At 48.8% G+C, this 8,350-nt stretch overlaps 1 protein-coding gene and 1 pseudogene across 7 annotated transcripts in view; both read left to right on the forward strand.

Moving 5' to 3' along the window:
• Arhgef7 (Rho guanine nucleotide exchange factor 7) overlaps nt 1-8,350 on the forward strand; it is a 113,985-nt gene that overhangs the window by 6,946 nt on the left and 98,689 nt on the right. The window lies entirely within an intron of this gene.
• Nucleotides 3,926-7,222, forward strand: LOC116068913 (annotated as a pseudogene).

Here is an 8,350-nt window from a genome sequence, read left to right on the forward strand (position 1 = left end):
ATGGGGAGCACAGCAGCTCTCATGAAGACAGGAAGCACAGAGGCTCTTGTGAAGATGGGGAGCACAGCGGCTCTCATGGAGATGGGGAGCACAGCGGCTCTCGTGGAGATGGGGAGCACAGCGGCTCTGATGAAGATGGGGAGCACAGCGGCTCTGATGAAGATGGGGAGCACAGTGGCTCTCATGGAGATGGGGAGCACAGTGGCTCTCATGGAGATGGGGAGCACAGCGGCTCTGATGGAGATGGGGAGCACAGCGGCTCTCATGAAGATGGGGAGCACAGCAGCTCTCATGGAGATGGGGAGCACAGTGGCTCTCATGGAGATGGGGAGCACAGCGGCTCTCATGGAGATGGGGAGCACAGCGGCTCTCATGGAGATGGGGAGCACAGCGGCTCTGATGAAGGCACGTCACTTGACTGGTCATTCAGTTGGGGAAAGTTAGAAAACAGACTTCATCCAGACCATCATTAATGCGAGCCTAGCCACAAGTCGGCCTTAGGCAGAGTCTTGCATGATGAACTTTGCAAAAGTTCACTTTATTTCCTTTAAAAACACATCACTTCAGGGTGGGTGCTGCCTTAGCCCAGAACCAGCAAGCATGGCAGGTGGCTTTGGGTTTCAAGCCTGGAGATGTGTGAACTGGGACTGCCCTGTTGGCTTATACAAACAAAACAAAACAAAACAAAACAAAGCCCTGTTGGCTTATACAAAAACAACAAACCAAACCAAACCAAACCAACCAAACCAAACCAAACCAAACCAAACCAAACCAAAACACTTAAATTCAGTTTAACTCAAGAACTCTGAAGAGATTTCAGGCCAGACTGAACATAGTAGTGTTTATGTTGGCACATGCACATCCACACACATCCACAGATGAACAGGCAGCCGCACATGCATGTGCAAATACACAAAGTTGTGTGTGCACTTGCTGATGTGCATGTATATACCCTCAGATGCATGCAAAGATGTTTGCACACAGGTCCACACAAAAGCACACACACAGATTACATGTTTATGTGCATAAAGGCGCATGTACGCTCACTAGCACGTAAGTCTACCCACATAGATGCATACGTGCATGTGAAAACTCAGTACACACACAGCAGTACACATAAATGTATATGTACAAAGGTGTGTATGTTCTCACTAGATGTGTGTACATTCATGCAGATGCACACATACATCTGCACATACATGCTCAGGTGAGCACGCAGCAGCACACATGTGAGCATATGCATAAGGGTGCATGCATGCTCACTAGTTGTGTATACACTCATGTGGACACATACACATGTGTACACACAGCCAGCTTGGAACAAGAGAGTGGGAATCATGGCTACTAGCACCCCCAGGGGTATCGCCAAGAGAGCTTTGAGCCTCCTGGGTCCAGCGTGTGCTGTCCTGGTGGGATCCTCCCCTCCATCATTAGAAATAACCAGAGCTTTCTTACTGTCCTCGGCCTACAAGAACTGCCCAGCTTTCATTAGGCTAAGAAAGCACCTGCCTGAATCGCAGCGTCTTCCCTCCTAGTGCATCTGTGAGGAGAGGGGCTCACCGTGTAGAAGGGGCGCTGGCATGGAAGACATCTTCCTCCAGGTCGCCCAGCTTCAAAGGAGAAGGGAGAATCAGAGGGGAGATCAGTAGTCATGGCCTTCAGGAACTTGCAACCCAGGTTGGAACATCATAGAGTGGCTAGAGCCTGACCTAAGGATTAGGTCATGTGGCACTGTCCCCGTTCAGCTAGGGGTTGGGATCGAAAGACCATGTTGCAGGCCTACAGAAGGGCCATGGCAGCGGTGGCCAGCATCATGGCTTCTCTTGCAGTTTGCATGCAGCTAGATGGTGGGGGTGCCCTCTTGGTGCATCCTTTAGATGTGTCTCCTCTGCAGCTGGCCTGTGTCGGTCCTCTCAGGCTCCCTTTCCCACGGGTACCAGGAGGATAGACACTATAGCAGAGCAGAAAATAGACTTTGCTCTGGAGTCTGAGCCTCACTGTGGATCCTGGAGCTTGCTTGCTGTGTCGGTGGCTACTGGTGGATTCTGCACCAAGACATGTGGTGTGCACACGGGTGTGAGCCACAGAGCGGAAGCTGGAATGGTGTGAGAGTGAGCAATTTATTTCCTCACACCCAGCTGGTCCCTGTGGAATACAGTGTGGGGATGGGCGGGGCTGTGTGCCCTTTGATGCTTTTAGCTTCTGAACCGAGATTCTGTGTAAGATCAAGACTGCCCTGTGTCTGTCACTTACCTGGAGGTGAGGGCTCCCTGTTCCTCTGTGTATGCAACCCTGCCACACAAAAGCTAGATACTGCTCGTCCCCAGCTCTCTCGTCCCTTCCTGGAGATCTGTAAGACATGGTTCTTGCAGGTCTTCCAGGGCCAGGGACACTCGGACTCATGCTGCAGTTGCTTGCCGACACTCACTGTCCGCCTTCAGTGAGTGTCAGTTTGCACAACCCTTACTGTGGGAGTGGCCTTTGGGGGTAGAGGGGTGTCCCCAGGGTAATGAGAAGACATGCTGGGTGTTGTGGAACTGCTGTTCTGTCCCTGAAGCTAGAAGCTAGGGTGTGACCACAGAGCCACCCAAATCCAGAAACAATGCTTTATTCTCTCAAGGGACAGTCTGGTAATCTTATTTTTTTTGTGTGGGGGGGAGTGTTGCCTCCCTCCTTTCCTGGACAGACCACTGTCATCTTGGGGAAGGGTACAAGGCTCAGCTCCAGCTTCCTGTGCAGCTGCCGGATGCTCAGCGGCTGAGGTTAAGGCTTTCCTAGTCGAGCGTCATGCAGGCTGAAGGCCATAAGTCATGGATGAAGGGGAGACAGACAGCCTGTGCCACAGAGAGAGAGGGGGCTCTGGGCTGCTGTGGCCTCCTGATGTCCAGGCCAGTCAACGCAGGAGACTGTGAATTCAGCCTGGGAGCTTCTGTGGTCTCCTCAGCCAGGCTGGGGCTGGTCACCCACTGTGCTGCGGTCCTGCAGCCAGTGCAGCGGGTGTTCACACAGGACACAGACAGAGCCCCTCCCAATGTACGTGTGCAGTTAATCTAGGGATGGGGAGGTGCCTCAGTGCGTAATGTGCCTGCTCTGCAAAAAGGAGGACCCAGGTTCTGATCTGCAGCCCTACAGTGGAAACTGGGTATGGTGGCACTTGTCTGTAATCCAAGATCTGGATGGGGGATGGAGACAGGAGGATTCCTAGGGGGGCCCTAGGTAAATCAATGAGCTCTACAGTCAATGAGAAACGCTATCACAAAAAATAATAACTGAGGAAGACACCCAAGGTTGACCTCTGACTGACCTCCACATACATATGTGTGCCTGTACACGCACACGCACATGCACAGAATTATTCAAACATAATGTGTTTGTCAGGCTCCCATCACAGGTATGCTAACAACACACATCTTCAGGACATTCCAGGAGGTCTGCTGTGGTCTTACATGCAGAATGTTTGAGCCCTCTGTGTCAGTCATGGAGCCCAGATGTCTCCCTTACACAGTCAGGTTACCTGAGGGTTGTCACACAGGATTATGTACATTGGGAATTTCAGTTTCAGGAGAACTGCTCACTAGAATTTAAGTAAACGGTGCCCATAGGACCATGCTAGAAGTTGCTCCTGTGTAAAGATTTAGGAGAGCATCGCTCAGGGCCAAGTAAGGAAGGGTGTGGGAGATTCAGGGAAGGATCCTGTCTCCAGCCTCTCTGACACCACACCTTTTCATTTTTTTTTTTAAAGATTTATTTATTATTATTATTATAAATGAGTACACTGTAGCTGTCTTCAGATACACCAGAAGAGGGCATCAGATTTCATTACGGGTGGTTGTGAGCCACCATGTGGTTGCTGGGATTTGAACTCACGACCTTTGGAAGAGCAGTCGGTGCTCTTACCCGCTGAGCCATCTCACCAGCCCCACACCTTTTCATTTTAATTAATTTCTTTTTATCGAAAATAGATTCTTCTCTCATACAATACATCCCAACCACCATTTTGCTCCTCTCCCCTATTCCAAGATCCCATCTCCCACCTCCCTTCTCCCCAGATCCACCCAGCCTCACCTCCATTTCCTCTTCAGAAAAGAACAGGCCTCCAAGAGACAACACCCAAACAGGACAAAAAGAGATACAGTAAGACAAAGCAAACGCCTCCTATGGAGAATGGACGAAGCAACCCCCCAGGAGGGAAGGAGTCTCCAGAACAGGCGAAGAGAGAAACACCCACCTCCGCTGTCAGGAGTTCCAGACTTTTTACCTCAAAACGACTTTACTTAGGTCAAGAGGTAGAGCTGACTTCTTCATGTGAACTTGAGCTGGTCTAGATGGGGCCTGGCCAGTGGGAGGGCTAACGTCTGCTGCTGGCTCTTAGCCAGGCTATCTTAGGCCTGTGCTCAACTGTTCTCCAGAGACTCTGGCCCACTGAGAAGACAGCCCAGGACGGTGGATGAGGGTCAGGGGTCACCCGGAGAAAAACCTAGCAGTGCTCACCTGGGCCATCCCATACCGTCTGCTAGTCAGAGTGGACATACCTCTCCCTACCGCTCAGCCAAGGTGGACACTGCATGTGAGGAAGGCTGTCAGGGAGTCCTGTCACAAGGACTCCCTGTGAGCTGCAGGCTGGGGAAGTGCCTCAGTCATTGCCTCAGTTGGTGATGTACTTTCCCAGCATGCCTGAAGCCCTGGGGTCCATCCTTAGCACCCTATAAAACAGGGTGTGTAGTGCAAACCTGTGTTTCAGCAGGGGGAAGGCGGAGGCAGGATGCTCAGAAACTCAAGGTCATCCTCAGCCACACGGCAAGTGTGAAGCCTGCTTAAGCTGCTGCAGCTCCTTTCTAAAAAGAATAAAGTTAATACAATTTTAGAAAAAAAAAAAAAGAGAACCCTTTGGTCAGGAGTACAGATTTTCAGGAAACACTCATTGCCTTTTGAACACATGACTAAAGAGTGACTTTGTCAGTCACTTTGAGTAAGAATGTCACAATAATTGTGACAGAGGAGGAGGGGACTGGGAAGCATGCTCCAGGTTTGATTGCCTGTGCTGCAGGCTCACAGGAGGAGGGCGAGCCTCAGGACACTTCATCCTGGCTGCCCTGATTTCTCCTGAGCCTTCTCCCTGTGGTGTTGAAGAGCTTGTTTTACTTAAGATCTGTAATGTATAATTAATCTCAGGAAACACCACTGCTGGTCATAGGCTTTTCCCACACAGAAACGTGCTTTCTGGGTACAGTCATTTGAAAATAGGCTTTATCATAGTGTGTGGCTAAAGTGATAGACTCACGTCAAAAGATGAACTTCCAGACTGCGTCACAGAGACCACATTGTTCCTGGACCGGAGGATGGGGTTAGCATCTTCAGACGCTATCAGCTGCTGACAAGTGCACGGGTCAGTTTATCTTTGCTCCAACCACAGACTCGGCCACGCTGAGGCAGCTCTCCCAGGAGCAGCCACAGCTTCATCATCTCTGGCTCTTGGCCACGAGGTCATGTTTGGGGTGGTACGGAACTGCCCCACACGCAGGATGGTCTCCTGCTGTCTGATGGGGCTTCTGCTTGAAGAGATTAAAACTTACCCCAAAGAAGGAGCAAGACTGAAAAGGACCAGAATGGCTGCATGAGGTAAGCTCGTAGGCCAGCGAGACCCAGACGTTAAGAGGTTTTTGGCACCTAGGAGGTCTTCTTGGGTGGCTGCTCCTTGGCTGTCATGATGTCATGAATATATTGAATTGCACTGTAGATGATATGAATATCATTTGGAGACTACAATGAGAAAAAGAGAAAGACAGTCAGATGGCCTGTGAACATTCAAAAATGGCAAAATAAATAAATAAATAAATAAATAAATAAATAAAAGGAGACAAAAACAAACCAAAAACCCAAAAAACCAAAACCAAACCAAACCCAAAACCCCAAAACCAGATGAAAAAAACTATTAAGGTGCATAAAAAGAGAGGGGCAGTCGAGACACTGGGAGCAGGCCCTGCCTATCTGCTGGACAGAGAGAGGCAGTCGAGAGCAAAAGTTCTTTCCAACATGATTAAGCAGAAACGAAAAGGTGGGAAAATGGGAGGTCCCTCTACTCAAAGTTCGTGCCTAGAGAGAAACAGAAGTATTGAAAGTTATTCAAACAGGAAGAAGAAAAGAGAAAGCATGGAAAAGGACGGTCACTAAAGTCTGCTCTGTTGGTGATGGTTTGACAAGAAAACCACTTAAATACAAAAGGTTCATCAGGCCAATGGGCCTGCATTTCCAAAAAGCCCGGGTCACATACCCTGAGCTGAAAGCCACCCTTTGCCTGCCAATGCATGGTGTGAACAAGAATCCATCATCCTCATTATACCCAACTCTGGGTGTGATCACCAAAGGTACAGTTACTGAGAGAATGTGAGCGAGGTGTGCCTCGTGACACGAGGAAGCATGTGTGGAGAGTGTGTCCAAGTTACCAACAATCCTGAAAACGACAGGTGCGTAAGTAAATGCGGTCTTGCTGGTTTGACAGAGACGTCATACAAGTCATCCCACTCACTACCAAAGACTACACACCGTCAGGAAAACACTGTTGCTACTATCTTCCTGAACCACCAAGCAGCCTTACCCTATGTGCAGTCACCAAGAAGTATTCATTAGATTGCCCAGTTTAAAAAAAAAAAAGAGCAGGAAGGAAATCATAAAATATGATTTCCTACATAAGAACAAACATCCAGAAGCTGCATCTGATGGGGAACAAGGGAGAGAAGGCAGAGCCAGCAGCATGGGTTCAAGGCAGAGCCAGCAGCATGGGTCCAAGGCAGAGCCAGCAGCATGGGTCCAAGGCAGAGCCCACCGGTGGGAGGCTCAGCTGTGGACCAGCAGCATGGGTGTCAAGGCAGAGCCAGCAGCATGGGTTCAAGGCAGAGTCCACCGGTGGGAGGCTCAGCCATAGACTGTGCTGCAGGTGTGGGTTCTGTTCCTTTGCCAGTAAATTCACCATTTTACCCTGGGAAAGCACAAATGTCCAAAGCTTACTCAGGAGGAAGCCAATTAATGCAAATAGTCCTACACCTAGTCGAGAAATCAGGTTTGGGGGGAGAACACCTCCCATAAAGAAAATTTTGGGCACGATAATTTCCCTGGATAATTTATCAAATGTTTAGGGGAAAATAAAGCCAGTTCTTCAGAAAGTCTTCTAAAACTTCTAAAGATAAAGAATATTTCCTACATTATCCTAAGCAGTGAACCTATCCCAAGGGCAAACTTGACAAAGATATTGCAAGAAGAGATATCACCAACCTCTGACCTTCATGAACTTAGGGTTAAAGCTGAAATGAGTCTAGCAGGGGCTGGAGAGGTGGTGCAGTGCTGAGGCGTACTGGTTGTAACTGCAGTTCCAGGAACCTGGTGCTTGCTTCTGGCTTCTGTAGGCATTGCATGCACATGGTACACATGCATGCAGCCTAAACACTATGTTTGTTAGAAAAAAAAAAAGTCTATCAGCATTATGTAAAAATGGTACCTCTTTTTAAAGATTTATTTTTATTTATTTTTTTGTGTATGAGTACACTGTAGCTATATAGATGACCGTAAACCATCATATGTGTGGCTGCTGTTGATCTCAGGACCTCTGCCGGCCCCGCTCACTCCGGCCCGCGGGTAAGAGCACTGACTGCTCTTCTGAAGGTCCTGAGTTCGGATCCCAGCAACCACATGGTGGCTCACAACCACCCGTAATGAGATTGGAGGCCCTCTTTTGGTACCGTTCGTTTACCAAGAGGGACCAGTCTTGAGAATCATGTTGGTTTCTCGGTTGGAAACCCATCGATATAATTGACTGTGTTAACAATCTACAAAAGAAAAACCACAGGATTGTGTCAATAGATGCAGAAAAGCATCCAGGATCATCCAACATCCATTCCTGAGACATCCTGCCTGCCACTCAGGTGAGGAAGAAAGGTCATCGGGCCTGCTGAGGGGACTGCTGTGGCATCCACAGCCACTGGTGTAAACAGGAGTGAGATAGAGCATCGCCGAGATCAGGAGTAAGGCTGGGATGCAACTCTCTCCCCCTCTGCTTAAGCTTGCCCTGGATGTCTGAGAAGAAAGGAAACCTAAGTACCCATCTGGAAAGGAAGGTGAGATTCCCTTCTACGTAGACACCACACCACACAATCGTCTAGGTAGAAACTGAATGTGTACCATAAAATAGCCAGAAGAACTGACAAGTGAGCTTAGCGAGATTTGTATATAAAACTCAATTGTATTCCTGCAAAATGTATTCAACAAAATGGCTTGAATCTGAAATAAAAACTGTCAGTTGCTATCCATAGCAAAAGAAAACCAAAAAGGGAGGGAGGGAGGAAAAAAAGAAGGGAGG

Source organism: Mastomys coucha, unplaced genomic scaffold (assembly GCF_008632895.1).
Source record: "Mastomys coucha isolate ucsf_1 unplaced genomic scaffold, UCSF_Mcou_1 pScaffold22, whole genome shotgun sequence".
Lineage (NCBI taxonomy): Eukaryota > Metazoa > Chordata > Mammalia > Rodentia > Muridae > Mastomys > Mastomys coucha.